At 42.1% G+C, this 27,954-nt stretch overlaps 1 protein-coding gene and 1 long non-coding RNA gene across 2 annotated transcripts in view; one reads left to right on the forward strand and one right to left on the reverse strand.

The window, feature by feature from the left end:
* The window catches only part of LRMDA (leucine rich melanocyte differentiation associated), a 775,035-nt gene that overhangs the window by 443,153 nt on the left and 303,928 nt on the right, over nucleotides 1-27,954 (reverse strand). The window lies entirely within an intron of this gene.
* LOC308585848 lies at nucleotides 722-19,958 on the forward strand. Its single transcript, XR_014007626.1, has 3 exons — nucleotides 722-804; nucleotides 14,560-15,136; nucleotides 18,557-19,958. It is a non-coding gene; the product is annotated as an uncharacterized lncRNA (long non-coding RNA).

A 27,954-nucleotide genomic window follows, 5' to 3' on the forward strand; every position in this document is an offset into this window, starting at 1 on the left:
CCAATGGGTCTGCTGCCAGAAGAGAACCATAATTGTCTTTGCTAAAAATTAAAAACTAACATATTATACCACTTTTTAAATGTGTTTGTGGGAGGGGGTGGGGAAGGGGGGTTATTGGTTTGTATGTTTCTTTGTTCTTGTCAGGGGTCCCTTTACCTTTACCTTTAGTGTCTTTATGTTGTATTTTTATGTTGTGAACAGCCCTACGATCTACAGGTGAAGGGTGGTATACAAATTAAATAAATCAATCAAAACCAACTTATTTAGTCTGGTCTCACACAATCCTTCTTTCAATATTATCCGGGCCTGTCATAGATAGCAATAACGTGGAAGTATTGGGGAAACATGCGAAACAAATAATAAAGCTGAATAAATCCGCCACTAAGGTACTATATTGTGCGAAGAACACGGCACAAAATACAATGGCAATGCGACACCAGACACCAGTCTGGAGGGGCCCCAAGAAAGGGAGGTGGCTAGAAAACATAGTCAGGTCACCTGGAGATGTCTTTATGAGGTCATCCAGAATGTTTGTGTCCATTGTGACAGGGGACCAGGGAAACCATCTCAGTTTATAAGGAAAGCTGCCAGAATTCTCAACCCCAGTGCTCACACCACTGAGCATGTGTGGCCAAGGGGCTTAACAGGAAAGGGCCTCAGAATATATTAGGAAGGAAGGACGGAAGGACGGAAGGACGGAAGGAAGGAAGGAAGGAAGGAAGGAAGGAAGGAAGGAAGGAAGGATTTCCCACTATCAGATACACAAACTAGAGTGCTAGAGCTGGGACAAAATATCCCCAAAAGGTATGATATCAACTTTTTCTGGTGCAAATGCACATCACTGGGAAGGCAGAGGAAGTTGGGGCAACTGAAGGTGAGATGTGACGAGGAGATTAGCTAATGGAAATTAAGGTTTGGTGTGGATGACTGGCCAATTGCTAGCTTTTGGCAGGGTTGTACTCCCCCTGGAGAAGCAGATATGCAGGCTTCATGTTGCGGGGAGGCAGAACCTCAGGTAAGTATTTTTATTGATTTACTTGATTGGGGGCAGCTGCCTCCCTACCCCCCTTGGCTATGCCCATACAGGCTTTAGGAAGGGGGTGTCAGGTGTCAATTTTTTTGGGGGGGGGGAGAAAGGTGCTGGTATTGCATAGCGGTGTGTACCACCAGAAAAAACGCTGTCTAAGAGATTGTCTCAACTGATATATACACAACCAGTCACTGAGCTCTCCAGCAAAGAGCCTCCTGCGGATGCCACCTCCAGGAGGTCCATTCTGTATGAGGTAGGAACTGTGGGTGTTATTCAGCCAACTCTTTACTCAGAATAGACCCACTGAAATTAATGAACACGACTACGTCAGACCCATTAATTTCAACACGTCTACTCTGAGTAAAACTTAGCTGAATACCATGCTATGCCTTTAGTGTGGCGGCACCAACACTTTGGAACTCCCTCCTGTTACATGTAAAAGGGTAAATGGACCCCTGACCATTAGGTCCAGTCATGACTGACTATGGGGTTGCGGTGCTCATCTCGCTTTATTGGCCGAGGGAGCCGGCGTACAGCTTCCGGGTCATATGGCCAGCATGACTAAGCCGCTTCTGGCAAACCAGAGCAGCACACGGAAATGCCGTTTACCTTCCCACCGGAGCGGTACCTATTTATCTACTTGCACTTTGACGTGCTTTCGAACTGCTAGGTTGGCAGGAGCAGGGACCAAGCAACGGGAGCTCACCCCGTCACAGGGATTCGAACCGCCGACCTTCTGATCAGCAAGTCCTAGACTCTGTGGTTTAACCCACAGCGCCACCCGCGTCCCTCTGTTACATGTAAGGCACACTATTTAGTGGTTAGAAACTCCAATGGAAATCCTCGTTATTACATATTTTACATGGCTGTTTATTTATATAGATTTTAAATTTTCATATATGGATGCTTTATGATGGCCTATATTTGTAATGCCTAATAAAGGTTTGGCGAAGTTAGTAACATATCATGCAGGCACCATCTCTGTTATCATTTTGGTGCCTGTTGAAAATCTTTTCCAACCAGTCTCTTAAGTGGAGATTTTTATCTCAATCTATACTGGAGGTTTTTTAAAAACTTTTTTAAAAAAATGTGGTGCTTTTATTGTTAAATCACTTCAGGACGCTGTATAGGAAGTGTTTCATGAGATGGTAAATAAATAAATAGAAGCCTGGCATCCATTTTTATATGCTTCCCATATGTCTGCACAGTACATAACACACATAGCTCTTTGGTCTCAAGGAGAACTATCAGTCTGGACACTGGTGTGTTGCAAATCCCGATTACTTATTTCCCCCCCCCCAAGGGTCAGTTAAACAAAATTAAATCATTAAGATGCAGAGAATAAATAGAAACTGATAAGGACAAACATGGCACATTCACTATTGAATTGTTTTAGGATTGCATGAGGTGTGTCTGTGTGTCATCTGCCTATGAAATATAAATATAAATAAATGGTTGGCAAAGACCAGGAAAACGGGGAATCTGTGGCTTAACATTAGTGAAGTCATGTTAAACAAAATATTGTTTTGTATTCTCCACCCCCTTCTACTTCATTTCTGAACACACCAGCATAAGAGATTTATTTCCGCTGAACTGGAATATTTTAATAACGGAACAATTGGGGGATTTGATAAATGTTTTGAGGATTAAAATTGAATAAATTAATACAGGAAGCTAACTTGCTATGATGGGGGGGCAGTATGGAAATGCATCTAAAAGTGTCTAGTAATTGATCGTTCACAATTTGCAAGCCTGGCATGACTCCATGCAGAGTCCCCAGTCTCGCTAAGGTAATTGGTCCTATTGAAAACAACACTGGCTCAGCAGCACACACTGCTTTCTTCCCTCGCCTCTAGGCACAGGGAAGGATCAATATCTGTTAGGATTGCTTCTTGTTCCAACAATGTAAGATTTACAATACTTGCTAGGATCCTCACTTTGTCTTCACCCAACTCATCAGTGGAACCCAATTACTAACCTCAGACAAACAACATTAACATGAGCCGCTATGCTTCTTTATTGCCCTTCATCCAACTCTCATTTCGGGATCTTCAGGCAGTGGCACTATAACAGACACTACACTTTAAAGTGTGCTCCAAGGAATAAATTTCCAGTCTTTCATTACTCGTACCTTGATTTACTTCATATCATCTTGCTGCTATAGACAAAGATAACACACTGTAAATTACAGCTGTCCTGTCTTGTAGTTTCAGAGGTGGGGGGAAGGCAGGGAGTGACTCTGTTTACTCAGCCAGCCCTGGAATACCCCTTGCTACATCCCTACCATCAGCTATGACTAATATTTATTGTTGCTATTTGAACACTGTATTTCATGCAAAATTAGTCTTCTAAAGGTTGGAGGGGGGGATTTTATTTCTCACTTCTTTCCTTCTTACACCTACACATGCATACACAAGATACTTCAAAGAGCAGAACGAAAAATGCACGTTTTATATTCTTTATTGCACCTGTTTAGGATAGGTAATATCATTTAAACTTTCCTCATGAGGCCGTTCCAGGAAATCCCCCCCCAAGTCCTGAAACCATAATAATGCAATGACTTTTGATACTTCACAGTTCGTTATGACCTAATTTGGGCTTAATACATAGAAAGCCAGGAGAGAGAGAGAGAGAGAGAGAGAGAGAGAGAGAGAGAGAGAGAGAGAGAAAGCAAGCCTTTGCACTGGAGGTTAAAAAAGCCTTTTTGACTGTGTTATTAAGCCTGCCTCTCATTTTGCTGCTTTGCTGGCTGCAGTCACGGCTTGTGAAAACAGTCACTGGAAAAATTCCTTCAGGTTAGCTGTTGCAGTACCCCCTTATTTGTCCTACAATTTCCTCCATCCTCCAACCTATTCCACTGGCTGATAACTAAGAACATTAGTTTTATGCGACTTGTCAAGCTCAAATGAAAAGAGAGCTAACTTTAATGACACTGCAATTAATCGCCCCAATAGACAGACAGCTAAAAGACAAGATATTGACTTCATTAAGGATAATGTATTATGTCATTAAGTTAGTAGGGTCACCTTGTGTATCATATATGCCTGCTAATATATTGGCATTTTCCTCAAATAAGATAAATTCAGATATGAGTGATAAAGCTGATTAGAAAATGTTTAATCTAAAGAGGCTAGTTTCCTATGGGTTGGCTTTGCAAACCTCAAGTGTACGAGGCATTGTAAGAAACTATTATAGATCTCAGATTATCTCAAATAACTGGCCCTAGTCATTTATAACCTTGTTTTTTGCTCAATTTCTAAAGTTAAAAAGGTATCTCAGCTGATGAATCCTAGATATCTTTTGGCAATGCTATAGCTCAGATTCACCACCACCCCATTTTTACCTTTAATCTGTTTTACTACACGTTAAGCAGGAATTACTACGGGCTATACAATATCTCAACTGGCATAAGGAAGTTTAACCATTTAAGAGACAATCTATTCAATTTAAAAAAAAACAACAACAAATACCAACACAATTGTTTATCACAGTTGGCTAATTTGCAGCAGGTTATTCATTCTAATCTGTTAATATTTCATTTTTAAAGTCCCATATTTTCTATTTATTTAACTTAAGAGTGCAATCCTATGTATGCCTATTCAAACGTGAGTGTCTTTCAGTTAAGCGGATACATAGGACTGCATTATTATTAATAAATCAGCACAGGGGTGGCTAATCTGTGCCTCTCCAGATATTGTTGGATGTCAGCTCCCATAATCTCTGACCATTGGTCATGCTGGCTGGGGCTAATCAGAGTTGCAGTCCAGCATCTGGAAGACCACAAGTTAGCCACCTCGACTTAGCACTTACATCAGGTGTTGTAACTTCCATCACCTCAATAAGCCTTAATTACCGTATTTTTTGCACCATAACACTCACTTTTTTCCTCCTAGAAAGTAAGGGGAAATGTCTGTGCATGTTACGGAGCGAATGCCTACAGGCAGCGGGGGGGGGGGGGGTCTGCTGCAGTCGTGAGCAGAGGATCCATGGTTCCCCTTCCTTCCCTCCTCCGCGGCTCGCTTTGAAACAGCAAAGCGGGAGAAGAGCCGCTGAGTGGGGAGGAGAGAGGGACAGAGAGCCTGCTTGCTTTAAAGGAGCAAAGCGGGAGAGGAGCCGCTTACACGAGTATAAGCGGCTCCTGTCCAGTTGGTTCCTTTAAAGCAAGCAGGCTCTGTCCCTCTCTCCTCCCCACTGAGCTCGCTAAATAGCATTATTAGCAGCATCCTTCTCCACACACCCCATGCGTGCTCCTTGTCCCTTGAGTGCTTTTCCTTCCCTTCCAACTTAAAACGTGGTTACAAAGCATGGATCCACATGGATCCTCAGGATTTTTGCATTGGGCTACTCCAAACTCACTGTCAGATCACATGTCTGTGGCCATAGCATGAACCACAAAAATCATACATCCACTGTTTCGTTTAGAATATTTTTTTTCTTGCTTTCCTCCTCTAAAAACTACGTGCGTGTTATGGTCGGGTGCATGTTATAGAGCAAAAAATACGGTACCCTGTACGGTAGGCTAGTACTACAAGGTGAGTCCTTTAAAAGAGGCCCCATGGATACAGAGTACACGTTCCACGGGCCTCTTTTAAATGACTCACCCTGTACTTTGCCCATACAGTGGATGGAGGGAAGGGGATCAAGATAAATGACAGTCAATTGCCCAAGCTGATTTCACAGCTGCTGTGAGATTTGAAAAAAGGGAAGGGTGTGTGCCTGTTCCTCCACCACTGGAATTAAGATTGCCTGGTTGGGTTCTAGATTTTAAACCCTCTCAGGAAACAATGAGCAGTTCTGTGTTGTACAGCACCTAGCACCTACATGACAATGACTGAGACTTGGCAGTGCTTCATTGTACAGTGGTACCTCGGGTTAAGTACTTAATTCGTTCTGGAGGTCCGTACTTAACCTGAAACTGTTCTTAACCTGAAGCACCACTTTAGCTAATGGGGCCTCCCGCGGCCGCTGCGCCGCCAGAGCACGATTTCTGTTCTCATCCTGAAGTAAAGTTCTTAACCTGAAGCACTATTTCTGGGTTAGCGGAGTATGTAACCTGAAGCGTATGTAACCTGAAGCGTATGTAACCCGAGATACCACTGTATTTAGGTACTGCATGATGACTAGTTAATAAGTGAATGTCCTTTGTTAATGCCTTTGATCAGTCAGTAGAGTACAGTAGAAAAGAGTTTTGGACAATGAAATCCTGGGTTCAAATCCCCATTCCCCGGAGCAGCCTCACTGGAACCTACTTCAGACAGTTGTTGTAAAAACAAAGAGGTATACACCATGTATAGCACACAGGGGAGCTAACATCAATTCACAATTAATTGCTTCCAACTTGTGGACTATTTAAGATTGGGGTGCCATTATAATTATTTTTCAAACATCACATACTATTACTGATTTAAAGAGAAAAATTGTCACGCGTGTGCTAATGATGCATTCCAGTACCATCATCCAAATGACTAGGTCTTCCCCCAACTGGGGTGGGGAAATAGGAGAATGGTAGCACATCATTGTTAATCATTGCTTTGTCTCCTTATATTTGTGGACTTCAGACTGTGCTCTTTCCCCCCTTTCTATATCTGCCATTCCTCATGTGAGCACAGACTCACACAGATCATTACTCCAGTGGCCACAGAAGACAAATCAAGGCCATATGAAATATTTCCCTCCAGCACATCTTATTTTAAAATTGCTTAATAAAGATTTTTGTGCCATTTAATATGCTCCACAGTGAAGTAAAAATACCCATTCATTTCTTTTATAAAGGGCGGTTATTTTACAAACATTGCTTGGATATGCTTACTGCAAATACAGAAATGTCAGTGAAAGATGATGCTTCTCTAATTATTTATAACAGCTTGCTCAAGTACTGCATGCATAAGCACAAGCGCATATTAAAATAATGGAGAACTTCCAAACGAATACACTGATTTTCTAACACAATAGTTTCCCCCAAACAAACTTGCAGCCTCATTTCCAGTGTCTTCATATTTCTTTTTAAAAGGCATTTTTAGAATTTAGCAGCTGGGGCAGAATTCACACACTCATTTTATTCTGTCAATAGTCACAGCGAAAACATATTTACAGAAACACCTCAGCATTACTGTTAGATTAGTGGCTTTTTAAAAAATATATATATCCAATAAGGCAATATATTTTATAAACACATACATAGTAAATAGGGTATTTCCACACTCATTGAAGTCATTGGCAAGAACTCAGATTTGTATTTTCCAGCCTAGATTTCACCTATTATTTCATTTTAACATTCCCACAAGAGAAAAAGTAGGAGACATGAAGAAAACCTTTCTCAGGACTAGGTGCAACAAATGTTCAGTAGCTGCTTTTGAAAGAACCAGCACTAACTCATGTCCTTTCCAATCCTTCACTCCAAACCGTACCTTTTAACCTGCATCCCATCTTTCCAATATTTCCATTAGGATTGTCAAAAGCAGAAGTTTGGAAACCTTTCCCTGTGACCTTGGCATTTCTTCTCAGGCTTAACGTATTGGCATTTTTTCCCCCTCTGACTGCATCGCTTCTCATTTGTCATGATTATTGTTGAATTTTTCAACTGTCATTCCCGAACGTAAATCAATGGTTGTCGACTTCCCCTTTGTCATATCTGCACAGCAAACAGCCTTTCCCTTCTAAATGAGGCTTCCTCCCTTTCCATCCATTAAAAGGGCCTGTCTTTTGGAGAAGTCAATCCTTTGTTAGGTCACTCCATTTATCATTCTTCCAATCAGCACCTGACACACGTATTCAGCCAGGTCTTCAACCACACAATCATTGTTCATCTCCCCCCCCCCCCCGTAATTTATTTATGCATGGTGCATTCTGCCATCCATCTTGGCCAGTTTTACATTTTTCACTGCCCTTCTATCCTTAGGTCTCATTTGCCTTAAAAGAACAGTAAGTTTGAAGAGGAGGGAGGGAAGGAGAGAGAGGGAGAGGGAGACTGTGTTTGTGAAAGTGCAATGGAAGCCAGTATGCCCCTTAGATACAAAATGACACTATAACCTCTAAAAGACTGCAGACCTTTAAGATTTTGTTATATACCATCCACAGCAAAAGCATTGCTTTCAAGGGTTTCTAAAATTTATTTATTTTAACCCTTCAATGGAGAATAATGAACCATATGACTTTTTCAACACATTGTAAGATAACGACGTATGGTAACATTATCTCTTTCTATACAAGATATTCGTACTTGCAAAAAATAATATAAAGTGGTGGCTTTGTCCAAATGCTGCATGGAATGCTAAACTTAGTTACTGAATGCAATCTCCTGCCCCCAGGTTAATCTATTTTAACTCTCAATGGCCAATAGATTATTATTTTATTGTGAAACAATATAATATTACTATTACTATTGCTATTAAAGCACATGGACAATCCCTCCCCATGAATATTTATTATATGGTCAACAGCCCAGTTTGCTGCCCTGCCCTGCTATGCTGAGCTAAGCTAAACTAAGCTACGCCAAGATTTGGCTTAGTGTGTCACCCAAATGGAGACTTGTGGTTAAGCTCTCTCCTTACTGTGAGCCATAGCCAAGGTTTGTTAAATGCCCATAACCATTCTTAATCCAGCCCAGATTTCACCAGATTTGATTTCCCACAGATGTCAAATAGGGATGTAGGACTGTATTTCACTCCCCTCTCCTCTCCCTACAACCCTGAATCTGTTCCCACAGGTTACCTCCCCATATCTTACAAATATCAGCCACAGGTTGTGAAAACCATTATTGTTTTCCTGCAAAACATGCTCTTGGATTCTATTTATTTCAGATTAAAAACTGTATACATAAGATGCATGAAATCATGCCTACTGGACCTACTGCTGCCCCTTCTGTATTGCAGGGTCCTATTTGCACACAGGTTTATTCATTTATTTTAAAGATTAATATACTGCCCTTCAACAACACTTTTGAAGGTGGTTTACAAAGACTCCCACCCCCACAAAAATGAAGGGAACAAACCAATCCTGGGCAAAGGGAACCTTGGACCTTTGGAGGACAGGACTAGCCATCATGACCCTGATCTCCACTCCATACATTCATTTGTCCATTCCATGAGCACAGGGATTTTGCTGATGCTTTAGCTGTGCTGATGGTGATAATTACTGATTCCCACAACACTACCATAAACTACAGGGACATGTGTGAAAGAGAATGGAGTGTGGCTAAGAGGAAAGCATAGCTTGCCCAAACAACACAACGAGTTTCCTTGTTCTTAAAGTTAACATTTATTAATTAGAATTGTAGGCTGAAAACTGATATAGCCACAGAGAGAGAGAAAACAACTTCAGAAACCTTAAAAGATTTTGGTTAACATGCAAAACCTGCCTCAGGCTCACAGCAAAAAAAGAAAAAGAAGCACACTCAATTGGTCTGGTAATACGCCCATAGCTGCAATTCACAGTACAGCTGCACACAATGGAAGTAAACGGAAGGTCACAGGACAGAGTGGTGTGCTTAAATGTGCCAGAAACAGGCACACAAGGAGAAACAATCCCTCACCATTTTCTACAGACCTTTAATGAACTGTTTCATTTTTGCAGACATCCCGTGTTCCAGTGCCCACATTATCCGCAACACCCCACTATTGCAAAACACTCTGATGTGGCCAAAAGTGAGCTTCTTACCAAAAAAAATTCGTCATTTGTCTATACAAATAAAATCATCAGCTTTCTTCTCCCCCACCCTTTCCCTTTTTGCTTTCTGTGGTCTCTCCCTGCCCCCCGTTCCCCGTTTAATGTCTCTAACTTTATGCCATGTTCCTTTCCTCTTTCAGCACGGCTGAGCAAGGCTGACAGGCGGATTCCTTTGCTTTTCAGGGTATTAAAGCCACTTTCCCGCTCTGACAGCCTGTTCTACTCTGCCACCTTATAGCTCTGGCTTCACACTTCTCTGGGCAGCCACTGCTTCTTGACAGACCACTGTCACTTCCCATCATCCTCTCTGTATATCCTGTTCTCTCCCCCTCAGCACGCATCCCGACTTTCCAACCAATGCAATTATTTTTTTTGACAAGCCATCCATCAGCTTTAACTTTAAAAGCACTTTCCGCTGATATCCATTGTTAAATCCCTTGCTTTTTATGGAGCTTGCATGAGAGAATATGATATCAGACATTCAAACTACCAAACCATGTAAATTTACTTTGTTCTCAGCTATGTTTCCAATTTCACGTCCAATTTTTCGGTACATTATGCGTAGTTGTTGTGCTTAATATGATGTTGTCAAATCCCATTAAAGTTCACTGCATTGCACGGCTTTAAAAACAGGTTACAATTTGCATTCTATAAAGAAAAGGAAGGAGTGCAGTCTGAAGTCAAGCTGAATCTTATTAAAATTATCTGTTCAATTGTTACATTTGTAGATGGAGTAATTTTGAGGCATTAGCTGAGACACATATGAAAATGTCAGTGTGCCAACTAATGACAATGAAAGCAAAAGGAATATATCTGTGAAACTCAATAAAGCTCCTTTTGCTGGTGACATAAATTTGATGATAATCCGAAGAAATGAATAAGGGACCATACAGTTTGAATAGGAATTACCTTTTTCTATTAAATCAGTTTGGTGCATTTCCACTCGGCCTACATCTTGCTCCCCTAATGCCAGGAAGAGTCTCTCTTGGTGGACTAAGGAAATCCTTACAAGAATAAATTTCCTCTTGAGGAATATCATTCATACTAAGCTCAGAAAAATTTCACACAGACACAATTTAGTAACAAGGAAAGGATTAATCCTGCTTTTTGCATGCCATCAGGATGGACAGACAGAGAAATCGGCTCAGAGGCAATGTTGCGGCAGATAAAGAAACAAGGACACCCCTTTTCTTTCTTTTTCTTTTGTATATTTCTATCTTGCAAATCTGAAACGGGAATCAAAAACAGTGAGCATGAAAACAAATTTCAGTCCTGTAAAGATTATTAGGGTTAGGTATTAAAATGGTCCCAGTGTTAAAGTTTACCTGATACTTTGCACAGTTCCATACCATAACTGCAGACATACACACACATAACATGCCAGGTTCCCAGGCTTGGCATATAGACTGGCCAAGAAATAGAACCCCGGATGGAATACTTTGTTCTTTACAGCAGAGAGTAAGTGTAACTCTCTAACAGCTCTTTTTGAACAGTCTTCAAAGGTATGCCCATGCACTATGCATTATATTAGCAATCCCAGTTGCTACCAAAGCATCAATAACTCTGCCTAGGTTATCACTAGTCAGCAAAGGTCCCAGATGGCATAGCAGCCTATGATACCACAGAAGCTACCTGGGCCTACAATAACAAAGGTGGATCTAGGAATAAATGCAGGCTCCGAATCTGATTCTTTGCAGGACTAACACGTTGGAACACTGTCTCTCTCTTCACAACCACCTATCCACAGAACCCCATTTTTGTTATTGGCCCTCGACCAGTTCATTATAGATCCCACAGCCTTTCCAAAGGAGGGAACTAAAAGGAAATTAGCAGAGAACAGCTGGGAAGTCACTTTACATGGGGCCTAAGTTATTTAGGACTCTACAACTAATGTGAGCACTATGAATTAGGCCCAGAAATGAACTGCCAACCAGTGCAGCTATTTTAAAATAGGAGTAATATATATACGGTATATGTTCTAAATGGAATCCCAGCTAACTGACTGCTGCATTTTGGACCAACTGAAGTTGCCAAGTTGTCTTCAAGAGCATAGAGTACTGTGGCCAAGTCATTGCTGCCCCAAAGGACAGAAGCAGAAGCCTTCTGCTTGTTCCAGAATGTGGTCTTTCTTCATAAATAATATATCTGAATTATAGGTGTGAACTTTGCAAAGAGCTGATTCTACCTTTGAGGGCAACTTAGCTCATGAAACTTGACAGTAACATATCAACTGTTGCTAAGTTTATACAACTGCTCTAGCAACTGCGATCATAATAACAAAACCTTCTCAAAGAGGCAAATTTACATAAGGTCAACAAGTCCCCTGACAAATTATATATAGCATTCTGTCACTGAAAAACTGCCAAATCTTTGTTCTTTAAGTCTAGGGAAACTAATGGGAATTGCAGGCAATGATAGTATTTTTCAACAGGGTTGGGGTTTCATTCTATAAATAATTTTAAAACTATTACTCTGTGTTGTATCATAAAAAGATGAGCTTTTGTTCAACAAGCAATTCCTTGCACGGGTGTTGTTTTTTGCACCTAGAAAAGCTTCATGTATGCTCTTGCTGTGTGTTGCAATTAATGAACCGTCTTCAAATGCAGCCCAGCCTAGAGTGCATTACAATAACCCAGTGTTTCCCAAACGTTTTTGGGCAACGGCACACCTGTTTACCGGAAAAAAATCTCGCGGCACACCACCATTAAAGCCCCGCCCCGTGACATCAGCGCGCAGCGTCACGCCGGGAGGGACGCACAAAAGTGAAAGTTTTTTCCCTCCCCCTTGCCGGGGTGGGAGGAGGCAGCAGAGCGAGGGACTGAGGGACGGCGGCAGCTGAGGCGGCGGCGGCTGTTGTGGTGGTGGTGGCGATAGCGGGCGGAGGAGGGGGCGGCGGCGGGAGTTGCTGCTGCTGTTGTTGCTGCTGCTGCCCGGACATGCCGGCCTCCTCCTCCTCCGCTGTCTCGCGCTCCTCCCTTTTGCGCGCGCTGCCCCGCCGCTCGGCACCACCACCGCGGAGCCGCCCCCGGCTCGACGCGGATCCTCACCGCCGCCGCCTCTCACCGCCCGCCTCGCCCGCCTCCCTCCCACGGCACACCAGCCGATGTCTCACGGCACAGTAGTGTGCCGCGGAACACCGGTTGGGAAACACTGCAATAATCTAGTCTGGATGTAACTAAAGCATGAATAATTGAGGCAAGATTTGCTGTTTCTAAATATGTTTTCTAAATAGGGTTGCAGAAGGTATACTGGTCAAGTGGCCTCCCTGGCAAAGACTGCATGTCACCAGTTTCATTTGATGTGTCAACTGTGTCCCTTCCTGTAGAGCGGTAGCTTAGACACTTGCACTAGTAACCACATTTTTACTACTACAATGTGCTCTATTTGGCGTTTTTATTATAGCTGGTCCAGAGATTGCAGCTGGTGCAAAATCCTGTCACCGGAGTGGTGAGTGATGCCCCTTATTGGGCACATCTCACTCCTGGGATTGGCTGCCTATTAGCCACCAAATCAGTTCTAAGATCTTGTCTCCTGTGTCAGTGTTGAATTCAAGAACACTCCGAAGCTGAGGACCTGCAACACCATTCAGGACAGGCTGTCTCCCTACCTCCCGGATGTAAGAACCCAGGATACATAACACCTCTGCCTTTTCAGGATTTTGCCTCAATTTATTGCCCCACATCCAGCCAAACCTCACATCCTAGCACTGGTCTAACACCTCAAATGCCTTGCCTCTCCAGATTCAGATGGAACAGAGAGAGCTGGGTGTCATCTGCATATTGATGACGCTTCACTCCAAATCTCCTGATGACAGCCAGGGGCAAACGGAGGCGTTGTGACACCCGGGGGAGGGCGTCACTACATAGGGCACATGTGCGGCATCGCTACGTATGACGCATGCACTGTACGTAGCGCCGCCGCACATGTGCTGTACATAGTGGTTTGCCGGTGGCACTACTCCAGCGCCGTACGGATGGCGGTGCGATCCCTCTGTTGCCGTGACAGCCGCGAACAGAGGATCCTCTACATGCGGCTGTAGTGGCGACAGAGGGATCCCCGCCGTCCGTACAGCGCTTGAGCAGCGCCGGCGGCAAACTGCTATGTACAGTGCACGTGCGGCATCGCTATGTACAGTGCATGCGTGTGATGCCGCACATGCGCTGTACATAGCGGTTTGCTGCTGGCACTGGGATCCTCTGCTCATGGCTGTAGCCACGAATGGAGGATCCTCCACATACAGCTGCGGTGGCGCGATGGCTGCTCATGCCACCACGAGCCCCCATGGGGTGCCTTCTTGTCAACCCACGCAGACATGGCACCCGGGACGCACCGCCCCCCCTGCCCCCATTGCAACTCCACTGATGACAGCTCCCAAAGGTTTCATATAGATGTAATGGATGTTTATATTTTAATGCTTTGTTAACTGATAGTTACACTTGTAAACCACTTAGAAGCCTACTGTGGAATAAAACTGTAGTGGTAGCAGTAGAAGGAGGTTGGCATCAACCATAATGTACATTGCAAGGGAGGGAGGTAGATTTGAGGGGGGAGTTACATGGTTATCTAGATTTCTTAAAAATTAGTACTCAAGACAGATCAGAATAACTGCTAACTTCAAAGAGCTGCTGAGTGAAAGAGTGATAGAAGAGGAAAAGCTACAGAAAAGGGACAGCACGGCTTAATCAAGAGAAGCAGAGCTTATGAGCAAAACTCTTCAAATACACTTTGCCCGACAGGCCACTTCCAACAGAACCCTAGCTGTTCAAGCAGAAATATTATGACTACATGGCCCAGATACTTAACTCACTAACTGTTTTCCTGGTACTGACTTGTTAATATGAATTAACTTTTTTCTGCTTAAACAGTGGCGAATTGAATGAAGCCACAGAAAAACAATACTCTTAAAAGGCAAGTACTTTTATATTCAACAAATGAACTAAAAGCTCTAATTTGATGAACGAAACAGTTGTTTAGGAGAAGCAGCATTTTTAATGAAGTTCTATCCCCTTAACTGTAAGGGCGCAACTGGAAGTACCTTGTTCAATGTCACAAATACTATCCATAATCAATCCTGGAGTTGCTGGGAGTTGTGGTCCTAACACAAAAAGCAGTTATTAAATCAAACATGCTGGGATCGATCCAATCCTACAGTGGGCACAGTTCCCATTCATGGAAGGATCCCATACATCATCACATATCCCTTGACCAAGTGGAAGACAGATATGTGAGAAATATACACAGGGTTCCCATTCCCTATAACGTATTTATTCTTACTCATACATGTATCCCAAGGGCAGAAGCCAGGGAGGCATTATTATCCCCTAGGACCATCTTCTCCAACAGTTTCCCCCCAGCCAACATGGCCATTGATAAGGGATGATGGAAGTTGCGATCCAACAACATCTGGGGAGTACTAGGTAGGAGAAAACTGGGGAGCACCAGGTAAGATCCCTCTGATCAGGCATACTGTATGCACTGTAGGACCAGATCAAGCCAATCATTTATAAAAGATGCTCAGAAACACAGAGGCTTTCAAAGGGGAAAGTTTCAAAAGTTACCATCAAAAACAGCTTCATAGATATCCTTGCTGTGAACACTTAGATTTTTTTCGGGGGGTGGGGTTGGGAGATGAAAAGGCAGCTCTTAGGTATCCATAATTTGGTGTTCAAAAACCATAATCAATCAATCAATCAATCAATCAATCAATCAACCCCAGTACTACAACTGCCAATTACAATATTTTGTATATGAGTAATTTTTGCCAGTGTGTTCTTACACTTTCCCAACATTTGGACCATAAGCTATTTGAAGAAACTAAATGTAAACTACATTACTGTAAAGTTGTGTTATACAGCTATGCAATAACTTGTTAACGTCACCCATAACCTTCATAAATGGGTTTGTAATGAGAAAACCTTGTTGTCATACAGTAGGTATGATTGATGCCATGTATGAGTGAAATGAAGCCGCAGTGACCATCTCAATAACACGAACAGCTGCTAAATATTCATTTAGCAGAATGAGTTTGGAAAACTTTGAGCAGATTGCTTTCACAAGGCTGCTTTCAACAAAAGGAAACATAATTAACGAGCTAATATCAGCATGTGTCTGGCTAAGCTAATGAATATCAAATTACACAGAAACCTGTATAAATCATCATTATCCTGAATTTTAATTGAACTTGCAATTAAACATGACAAATTTTATATACACTAAACCTTTAATTTATACTTTCAAATATGGAATAATTTATCATTTTTAGTATTTCATAGTTAATTTCCCAATATGTACACTTCTAATTAACAAGGAGAGGCTTAAAAAAGAGATAGGAAAAATGTATTTAACAGCTCTACCAGTTACAAAATTTGAGTTCTATAGATTGAACTTTAAGAAGATAGCAACTTTGCAGTGAAATTCAGCAGGGAACAAACTACATGTGTTCACTGTAGAGTAGACCAACATTTATAGCATGAAAACACATGGGGTGGGACACAGGACTCCAATGCTACTTTAATATACAGTGGTATCTCAGGCTAAGTACTTAATTTGTTCTGGAGGTCCGTTCTTAACCTGAAACTGTTCTTAACCTGAAGCACCACTTTAGCTAATGGGGACTCCTGCTCCCGCTGCGCCGCCGGAGCACGATTTCTGTTCTCATCCTGAAGCAAAGTTCTTAACCTGAGGTACCATTTCTGGGTTAGCGGAGTCTGTAATCTGAAGCGTATGTAACCTGAAGTGTATGTAACCCGAGGTACCACTGTACCTAATATATTTACACAAAAAATCATTATTGGAGGGAAGGGAAGGGAAGGGAAGGGAAGGGAAGGGAAGGGAAGGGAAGGGAAGGGAATCTAACATTATACTTTGTGCTGTTATAAGATATTTGATCCAGTGGAGGCTTCTGTCAGCGGTATGGGGAGGGGATAATTTTTGCTGATTTCCCCCTGTGCAAACCCACAAAATCTTCTTTAATGACTTGGTAGACTCTTCAGAAGAGCTGCAGGTGAGAGAGACAATAGATGGCACTGGAAATTATCCATCTGTTCTGCTGACAGAAGCCTCTGGTGGACCATCAAAGGGCCTTCCAGCAGCACGAGGAACACTACTGGACACACATGACCCAAAATAATAGTTAAAAGCAAAGCCGCAGTTTAGTTCGATGGAAATACAGTGGCAACCCTATCCCCTGGGCTGGTGCCCATTGGAACTGGTGGGGTGAAAACCAAGGAGGCCAACAGTAGATGAAGCCAGAGCTAATGATAGGCAGAGCCAACTAATTATAATTTTGTCCCCGTTCTCCTCTCTGCTGAGTTCTACAAGAGCAAAACTAAGGCTAAGGGGGTAAAACTGACAGGCAGGGTCACCCCCTGGCCTGGTTGTCAGTACATAGGCAGGCAGGTGCAGGCTGGCTGAGAGCAGACAGAAGCTGGTGGGACTGTGCCCCATTTGCCATAACAGACAAGCCTCTGCTGCATTTCAGTTAAACTCATTCTCAGGTAAGCATGCATAGGTAAAGGTAAAGGGACCCCTGACCATTAGGTCCAGTCATGACCGACTCTGGGGTTGCGGCGCTCATCTTGCTTTATTGGCCCAGGGAGCCGGCGTCCAGCTTCCGGGTCATGCGGCCAACATGACTAAGCTGCTTCTGGCGAACCAGAGCAGTGCACGGAAACGCTGTTTACCTTCCTGCTGGAGCAGTACCTATTTATCTACTTGCACTGGCATGCTTTCGAACTGCTAGGTGGGCAGGAACAGGGACTGAGCAACGGGAGCTCACCCCGTTGCGGGGATTCGAACCGCTGTATAGGACTAACTAAAATGTAGAGTTCTCATAGAATCACAGAGCATAGGGTATAAACCAGTTTTCACAAATGGTCACCACAGCATCTCTTTTTTCAAACTGCTGCACTCATGCAACTCATAGATGTTCCCGTTTCCACACAAACAAAAGAGACAAAATGTACATTTAAAACCAAGAGAGAAAATGGATGGTGCAAGCAATGTTTCCCATTACCACTCCCATAGGTTGAAACCAAATTCTACCAATTCTCATTTATTTCTCACAAGTCTCTAAACCTGTATGTATTCAAATGCTTCTGGCCCTGAGCACTGGCTGTTCAGGCCTGAGAAGCAGCAGGACTAATATTTTCACACATTATCAGATAAAGCAGAGTGAAAGAGGCTTCTCCAGAATTCACAACTGAAAGCTACCAGTGAGTTTACAACTTGTGAAATTGTGGTGGTTGGTATTTCCTCATTACTGTGCTCTTGCAGCAAAATCAGGAATGTGGGGCTTTATTTATTTATTTATTTGCCATACACTGTCTCGCTGCTTGCTAGTTAAACCTTGTCTCAAGTTATCAACACTCTCTGGAGAGATAAGCTTCTTCTCACTTACAAGATGTCACTAATAATCGAACTTCCAAGACTCCATCTCGAAAAGAGACTACTGGAGCCACACAGGTCACAGGAATTAACTGCCACCAGTCCTTGCGAAAAACTAAGCTCATCAATCTATAGCTCCTCATTGTAATTAGAATAACGGCTTTGAAAATTTGGGCCGATGTTGACTTGGTTTTATCGCTACAAAGACCTCAGTGTGGGGGTTTTTTTAAGAAAAGAAAAGGGGGAAAAAACTTGGTGTGAAAGTAAATGATAAGTGATGGTGGCGTTGTCGTGGCGACAGGGACAAACAATTCCCTAGCTGCGACATTTTCAATGTCCTGCAGAAGAGAAACTGTCCTCTTTAGTGTGGCGCGGTATGAAGCTTATTTATGGCCACAAGGCTCACAAGGATTGATGACTGTCGTAACACACTGTCAAATCCCTTACTGACGCATTTACTTTTTTACTTTTTTTTAGCCCCTGGTGTGGCAGAAATAAAATGGATCAAGAAGTGCTGAAGTCTCTCTTACTGAATGCAATCTTAGTATCTAGTGTTACATTAATTATACATCTTGTGCTCCAGTAATCAGGTGGTGCTTTTTTTAAATTTTCCTTTTCTATATCATTTTCACAGCATGTTGATCTATGAACTGGCCACTCTGTTCCTGCATCTGGCAAGGAAGATGTCACATACAAAAACTCACACAGTCATAAAATGTTTTGTCGTATCCACAAGAGGAATAGACTTCGCACAGATACAGAATTCTAGGAATCCCAACCATTTTAAGGAACAAAACTAATCAAAACCATTAGTCCTATAGCAGTCTGCTCAATATCAACAAATGACGCTCTTCCAGGTGATGAAAGGCCTTCTACAATTAGACAATGGCAGGGAAATGATAGAACCATCAGTGGCTGACTATGACTGTTTTGAAGACAAGTGTGTGAAGATAAAATCACTTGTGTGCATTCTAACTTGGATTCCACTTTTGAAACAAGTTCAGAGATAGAGGATACAGTCGCTCTGTCTAGTCAAGACACTTTTGGATTATTGGCCTTGAGGACATAAGGCAGACTCATAATGCTCCATAATATATTGTGTGCATAACACATACAATGGTCATTCAGTGATGAGAGATTCTGGACAAATCAAAGAGAGGAATTCATACAGCACAAACTATGGAATTTGCTATCACAATTGGTAGTGATGGTCACTGACTTTGATGGCTTTAGACAAATTCATGGAGGATAGGAATATCAGTGGCTACTGATGGTTTCCCCTCTGGATGGTTCTACCTCTTAATCCCAGTTGGTGGAGAACAGTAACAGGGAGGGCTGTTGTGCTCATGTCTTGCTTGTGGGCTTCCTACAGCCAACTGGTTGGCCACTGTGAGAAAAGAATTCTGGGCTGAGCATAGGGCTCTTTCTACATTCATGCGCATAGCTGACTCTTGTCCATATGGGCTGCTTAAAATGGCAAATTTTGGCATGCCATAGTCTTTGTTTATGAGTAGTAGTCAATGCTATCCTTAGGGAGGAAGGGGTCCCAAAGTTCTGAAAGAGGCTGTGGTGAAGCCCTTGTTAAATAAATCTACCATTGACCCTGGCAATAGTAAGACCTATCAACCTGTATTCAATCTGCTGTGCTCCAGAGTTTTCTGAATGAGACTATTATTTGAATCCACACCAGTCTGGTTTTAGACCTAGTTTTAGAATGTAAACTGCCCTTTTCGACCTTAAGGAGCCCTCAGCCCATATTCATTAAATGGGCTTCCTGGTAAATTGTTACATAAAGCTGGAACGATGGAGCCAAAAATGATTCAAGAAACATTAAGACAGGGTGCAAAAATGATCCAAGATATGGCAAGATAATTTACAAACCAGTACAGTGGTACCTCGGGTTACATACGAACAGTTTCAGGTTAAGTACGGACCTCCGGAGCGAATTAAGTACTTAACCCGAGGTACCACTGTATTAGTGTTTGGAAGGAACTCCATTTACTCCAAGAGATGTGAACTGGCAAAAATAGCTGTGATCATTGGACAAAGTCCAGCAGCATTTGCAACTTAAGATGCTTGCTGAACTACTTAACAAAGACTGCACTGTATATTTATCATTAGCTAAAAGTGATGAAATAATGTAACATTGGTAAAGGTAAAAATAGAAATAAAATCACAAGTGATGGGGCTGGCATGATATAGGTTGGGATAGCAGAAAGTTGTTGCAACTTCCTGCTGTCTGTGTGCGCATGCAAATTTTCTGGAGCATTAGGAAAGCTGGCACCATCTCCCCATAGCTAGCTTCTCCCTCACTCCACACCTCTTTTCTCTAATGGAAAATTCTAGGGCTTTTCTCGCACTGGATGGGGGAGGCATTCATGCAATCATGAGCTCTGTACAGTGACCTGGAACCTCTATGGCACTGGCTGCCCAATCCTCAGTCAGAACACAGGCACAACTGTCGGGTATGTGTTGGCCTTTCACATTGATTTTATTTTATTCTGATGGTTTGCATCCCACAGCCTTAATAATATGTGAAAGTAGTTTTTTATGTGTGCTAATATGATTAAAATATACACTCTGTACCCTAACACGAGCCCTACATGAAAACTCTCAGTAACTAAACAGATTGTCAAATATGAAAAAAGAACACTAGCAGTCAGTTTTAATTTATTCACGGCTATCAGCTTTTCTTGTCCTATTAGTAACCATAATAGTAACACAGTGTTGAGCAAAATACCAGAAGCTTTCATTAGAATCATTAACATAATTTGATAACTGATGGTACTTGATTTCTGACTTCTGAACTTTGACTGGAAGCTCAGCGTAAGATGAAATCTCACTGATTGGGTTGGCTCTTTCCTTTAAAAAAATATATGAACACTTCACATCACATTGCTTTGTTAACTGTAATTAACGTTCACGTTTGTCACAAGTTGTATTAGATGGAGAAATGGTAGTGATGATAAAAGATATGACAAAGATGCACACATGTCATCCTCCCCAAATGCTTCAGTGTAATTTAAGTTTGGGGGGGGCTACCAATATAAATGAAGCCTGTTTCCTTCTCACCCACCCCTCACAAGAACTGACTGAATAAAGAATCAGCGTTCAGATAAGTTAATGTGACATTTTGCTAGTTTAATGCCCACATCATCAAAATGAATGCCTGAAAATTTACAGCCCAAGTCAAAAACCCAAGCTACTTAAAATCATAAATATCTATATGCAACGTCTTAGAATTACTGTTTCAGCTTCTCTTCCTCATTTTTAGGGATTCTGAAAATTTATTGTAAAAGGGCTGCATTTTTTGTACAGGCAGGCCCCGTTTACGCAGGGGTTACATTCTGAGGCACCACACACGTCAGTGAAATTGCGTGTAATTGAAACCCATTGAAAAAGCCTGTAAACACCCCATCCACCACCCCCTTCTGCCCTCTTAGTGAAGTTTCAGTGACATATTTATGACATTTCTATGTCACTTCTGGGTTTGGCGCAATGCGCCTATACATGGCCGCACACATATTGAACATGTGTAAACAGGGGCTGCTTGTATTCATGTGGTGCAAATGTTTGGTTGTTTTCACTCTATGTATAAACCACTTGGGCTGGGCTTTGACTTAAGAAAAATAATATATAAATAATATAATAAACGTATTATGTGCTGATTTTCATTATCATCCTATGCATGACTACCCTGAATAAAGTTCACTGTCTTGAATGCAGCCAAGTAAACATGCAAAGGATCATAGATTGAATTAGTAAATATGGGCTCGATTCACATATTATACTGCAAGTAACTGGAAAAATTATTCATTTCCTCTTCTATATTGTTTCTTGTATAGTTTTAAATCTTTGTATGCCACTTTATGCTATTCTTATTGTAAAAACAGTTTATAAAACCTAGCTTGTAAATATGTGCATCCATTGTAACTAACTGCCAGAAGAATCCTGAGAGTAGCCAATGTTTGTCCTCCAACTTTCCAATTGTTGTTTGTTTGGGGGATAAAAGCCATGAGCCCTGATTCAGGCATAATGCTAAGCCAAACCATGGCTTAGCTCAAAGTAGTGTGATGGCAGTAAGCCCAGGGGAGCAGCAAAGTGGCTACAATCTTCTGTCAAGGAACCTGCACATTTCCTTATTCGTACTAAGCCATGGTTTGGGCTTAACATTCATCATGAACTGGGAAAGTGAAAACATTTTCCTCCTCTTTAGGTATTTCACACTTAAGAATGCCCTTTGCTGTTAATTTAGAAGCAATTCCATTTATATTCTGGTACAGTGCACACTCTGAAATACTGTGCTTTGTATGTACATTGTACTATACATTTTCAAAACACATGTTTTTTTTAAAAATATTTTAATTTAATATGTGTGGTTATTAAGTAACTGTAGTATATACAGGAATTTATAATAGTGAGTGACTGAGGGATTTAAGGGTTTTGTGGAATTAAATTGCTTTGTCTTCTGAAAAACAAAACAAAAGCAGTGACGTTTCATTGAGGACTAACAACAAATGTATTCTGGCATGAACTTTATCAGAAGTACAAATTGGAGAAGGGTGGGCCCACAGACGCAAGTAGGTCTACGCAAGAAAAGAACAGCAAATGAAACCAGACATGTCCCCTTCCATGTACCTCTGACAGGGCCCAATATTACTCCCCTTAAGCCAACAGTGGTATGTTGTACTAGCCTTAAATGTGTGAACTACACCGGGGGGGGGGGGGGGGAGAGAAAGATTCCAGGAAAATTAGATAAAGGTACATGCTTTGATGCCTGAATGGCAAACTAAAGAAACCAAGAGACAGCATAAAAATGAGCCTGGTTGATATAGCCATTCGACCATATCTAAGAGAACAAGGCCATTACAGTAATACATAAAATAACATTTGGGAAGGAAACTAAGATAATTTCTTAGCACGACGAACATTTACTAAGGTTCTGAGCCATTGCTCTGAATTGGAAGAATTACTTATGTCTTAAGTTAAATTGAGTACAACTTCTTAAAGCGCTCCCTTAAAGGACACCTGGAAGGAAGGAATAGACTGGAATTATAAAGCTATCCCACTAGAGATGACCTCAATTCAAAGGGCCACATGGCATGTTCTACATGCACAACAGAATATACATGAGTATCTCCCTCTTTCTTTCTTTCTCTCTTCCTCCTACACCCCCCCCCCAAAAAAAAGATGCCATGATGAAACCAAGCAGGCATCCCTCTAAACTTAGGGGGAAAAGCAACTGCTGGGGTGGGGTGGATAAAGCCAAATTGCAACCAAAATCCTTTATATCTGAAAATGTTAATTGCACTGAGTGAGGGTGTTTGATGATACCATTTTTTACAAAAACTCGCTGTCTCTCAAGCATTACACTCAGTATAGGGTTTAGTGTAAAGCAAATCATGGAGCACTGTGAAGGGTACACACTCAATATCATTTAGCGCAGGTCAGTTGTACCCTAAATTTTAGCAGGTCCTGAGTTTGCATTCTTTATCAATTTAGCACAAATTAGTGGATCCTTGTGCTTCAATTATTTGGAGCTCAGGTGGGGAGACAGGCGATACAATTTACAAATCTGTGTGTGCTGACTGGCTTTCATGAATCCTTTTAGCTGCACTTTTTTTCACTGTATATATTTGATTGTTTTTACTATCATTGATTAGTTTACATTTTTGTAAGCTCCCTTGTTAAGACTTCCTAAAAGTGGGGTATAAATACATGAAATGAAATGAAAATATAAATGAAATCCACAAGCCCCATCTTCCTTGTCCCCAGGGGACAACCAACAAATGCCATCTGATAGCCTTCTAAAGTTGCTAAGGGCACAGCATAAAAGGTAGCGAGGCTGGCTCCTACACTTCAAGCATTGGTGGACTCAGAAGGATTCCAAGAAAAATTCAGTCGAAAATAAAATAAAACTGGACCACACGAAACTGAAATCAGCTAACTTCAGCTCAAGGTGAAAAGCTCATATTTTGGCTCTATGAGGTTCCCTGAAAGAGGGACAAATATTTATAGTTCCCTGCTATAAACATGAATGAAAAGGGAAATCGCTAATGCAAACAGTCTAAAATTAAAAAGGAAGGAAGGATAGTTGCACATGAACTGTTGGGGGGGGGGGTCCTTTTATCACTCGTCACAACTGACTTTATCACATCTTTGGCAATAAAACTGCAGAAGAGTGGCTGTGCCGGGTTGTTACGGCAAATACACACATACACACAAAAAGTTCAGTGGTTTTTGCTAGGGTCAAGACAGAGAGGTTTCCAACTTTAGCTCCAGTGCACTCTAATTTCTATTTACTGTTGCCCAGGGATCAATGCAAGCAAAAAGATGGCTGTGGCATTTATATCTAAAGCCCCCGCCTTCTGAATTTTCAAAATAAGTGTTTGGGTCTGGGTGAAAATTAATCTACTTCAAGGAACAAACAAACAAACAAACAAACAAACAAACAAACAGTCCCGTGTCCAAAGTTGCATTTCTTCATTTACAGCATTTTGCCAGTTTCAAATCAGGCAATTTAACCTTATTTCTGATTATCACCAGCACTTTATTTTAGAATATCTCCCAGCAATATCTATGTCATCCCCCCCCCCCCCCCGGCATTGTGAAAGTTGGCGAAAGAGAATTCCATTTTAGCAGTTCAAGCTCATGAAGAAGAGCTAAGAAATAAACAAAAGACTCTGTATTCCCCCCCCCCCCCGGCCGCCCATGATTACATAACAGCCACAATATTCAACAGCCCTTTCACAATGAACTTAATGTTTTATCATTGTGTGTAGGTATATCAGTGACCCAGGTGGTAGTTGTACGTTTGAAGAATGACATGTCTGCTCTGCTGTCATCAAACCCAAGTAATTAAGAACAATCAAGTGGGTGTTAATTGGATATAATGGAACAATCTCCAGTCAGCCTGAGCCTACTATTTGCCTCTTACTAGTAATTATGAACACTAAGTACTCATGCTAATCTCCTCCTTTCCCATGAAGCCAAACAGAGGTGCGGTATTTACTCAGCTGATGGCTTGTTTTGTCTGCAATTTAGTCTGTTTTAAGCCAAGAAACTCATAATTTGCCAAGCTGTCACCAGCTGCTGGCATTGGACAAAAGGATGAGAGGCCCTCAGTGACAACAATTCAGCGCATATCATCCAAGAGAAAAGGGCCGATCTTAATTAAACTGACCTCTGGTTACATCTACAGTAGCAGCAGCACCTGGACATTGAAAGAGTGAAAAATTAACACTATAAATTTGTATTGCTGCACTCAATTTCTAGCAGGTGCATCTCATTCCCAAAAGGAGTCTGTTGGAAACAGAAAGTCCTTAAAGTTAACAAATCTTTTTCAAAGACACCACTGCCCCTTCACTACTATCAAGCTGGGACAACTTTAATATCATTAATTTAGAAAACAGTTCACTCTTTGATTAATATAAATGTGGCATACTGAAAAATATCTGATCAAGAGTGAGCATTAGAAACATATTACACAGATGGCTAGATGTTTTTAAAAGCCACTTATATGCATCAATAATAATACAACGAAGACTTAAAGGGATGAAAAGAATGAAATAAAATTGACTTTTCCAGATAGAAGATTTTTTTTAAAAAAACTGCTGCAACAGCAGTATGGTAGACTAAATCACTCACTGCCAGGGTTGAAGCACATTTCAAAAGTACTCCAATTATATATATATATGCTACACTTTTAAAGTAGCTTAAGCAGCAAAAAAAAAAGGCTTCATTCATGGAATCTGCAACATCTCCGCCTAATTAATTTGGCTTTCCAAGAGCTACATGATTTAGACAAAGTCTCTGCTTATTTTATGATAAAGCAATGGCCATTTCTGGTTTCACTGGGTAGACAAACACTTTCAATTGTTAAAGTCATGCTCAGACATTACCAAAGATTCTATTTGGAGTGAGATAGGGAACACAAACTCGGCTCCCTCCTCCTAGCAATGTCTGGTGTATGACAACAAAAACACCATGGAGCAGCCCAGCCGAGGAAGTGAGGTTCTTACCCTATCAAATCTCTGCCTACCACATTGACAGCAAGAGGTAGTTAATGCCACTGAAAACAGAATTAAGATTCAATATGACCTTAACTTAGCAGTTTGAAAGCATGTCAAACTGCAAGTAGATAAATAGGTACCGCTCCAGCGGGAAGGTAAACGGTGTTTCCATGAGCTGCTCTGGTTCGCCAGAAGTGATTTAGTCATGCTGGCCACATGACCCAGAAGCTGTATGCCGGCTCCCTCGGCCAGTAAAGCGAGATGAGCGCCGCAACCCCAGAGTCGTCCGCGATTGGACCTATCAGTCAGGGGTCCCTTTACCTTTACGACCTTAACAGATTGGAGAACTGGCTCCAAACTAACAAAATGAATGTCAATAGAGAAAAATGTAAGGTTCTACACCTGGATGGAACAACCAACTACAAAAATACATACCCATCAACAGTCCTGGTTTAGCACAATTACAGAAGCCCCTCCCCCCGGCTGCTGATTGGATACTTGAATGTCCCATCTTTTGGTCCCACACTCTTGCACAAGTTCACACAAGAGCGCAATACCCTAATATGCTCATAACAAGAGAAATGTGCACAGCGCCATCATAGTGGAAGGCTGGAGTTGCATTCTGTGCTTCCTCTGCTGCCTGCCTCCCTCCCAAGCATGACTACTTCTTTTCCAAGCAGGCAGCTCAGCTTTGCTCTTCTTCTGGTGGCAGGAAGGACCCCAACGATGATGGCAGCCATGGCCTCTGTGCTCAGGGTGCTGCTGCTTTTAGAGATGCCCCAAAGGGTCCTCAGTGATGCCGACCCACCCCCGCAGGTCAAGTTCATCTTCTTGCTGCTGGCCAGGTGCAGGGAGTGCTTCTACCAGGGTATGCCAGGTAGCAGCTCCATTGAACTTGAGTACCAGATTGCAGGGATGGATGGATACAGAATCCAGCTCCAAAAGAGGTGCACTGGGATTGAGGGGGTGGCCAAACTGGCCCTCTTTTTCATGCTCAGTACCTGGCGGTGGTGGAGGGGAGCAGCAGGTAGAGTGCCCCGAAGGTGGAGTTTCCACTTGCCTGCTATGGCTGAGGTTGTGCCACACATGTGGGTGGGGGGGAGATCCAGATTTTCATCACCAGGACATTGGAGGGTCAACAGTGTGACGCAGCAGCAAAAAAAGGCTAATGCTATTCTAGGCTGCATCAACAGATGTATATTGGCCTGATGAAGGAAAGAAAAGGTCCAGTTCTATTCTGCCTTGGTCAGACCACACCTGAAGTACTGTGTCCAGTTCTGGACACCACAATTTAGGGAGGATATTGGCAAGTTGGAATGCGTGCAACTAAGATAATCAAAGGTCTATAAACCAGGCCTTATGAGAAACAGTTGAGGGAGTTGGGTATGTTTAGCCGGGATAAGAACAAATGGAGATGAGCTACGATAACCATCTTCAAATATCTAAAGGGCTCTCACATGGGAAATAGAGCTAGCTTGTTTTCTCCTGCTCTGGAGGGTAGGACTCAAACCAACGACTCCAAGTTACAAGAAAGGAGATTCTGACAAAAGATCAGGAAGAACTTTCTGACAGTAAAAGCTGCCCAACAGTAAAACGGACTCCCTCAGAAGGTGATTGGTTCTCCTTCCTTGGAGGTCTTTTAAGCAAAGGGTGGATGGCCATCTCTCATGGATGCTTTAGCTGAGATTCCTGCACTGCACAAGGTTGTACCAGATGGCCTTTGGAGTCCCTCCCAACTTTACAATTATATGATTCTAAGATTCTAGGTGAATAAATGGTTGCTTAACATCTCTGGATAGCTGGCAATTTTCCAATTCTGTGGGAAAGTAGAATACTGATGAAATTTCCAATATGAGGAACAGA

The sequence above is a fragment of the Podarcis bocagei genome (genome assembly GCF_964188305.1).
Source record: "Podarcis bocagei genome assembly, chromosome: 4".
In the NCBI taxonomy this organism is placed as follows: Eukaryota; Metazoa; Chordata; class Lepidosauria; order Squamata; family Lacertidae; genus Podarcis; species Podarcis bocagei.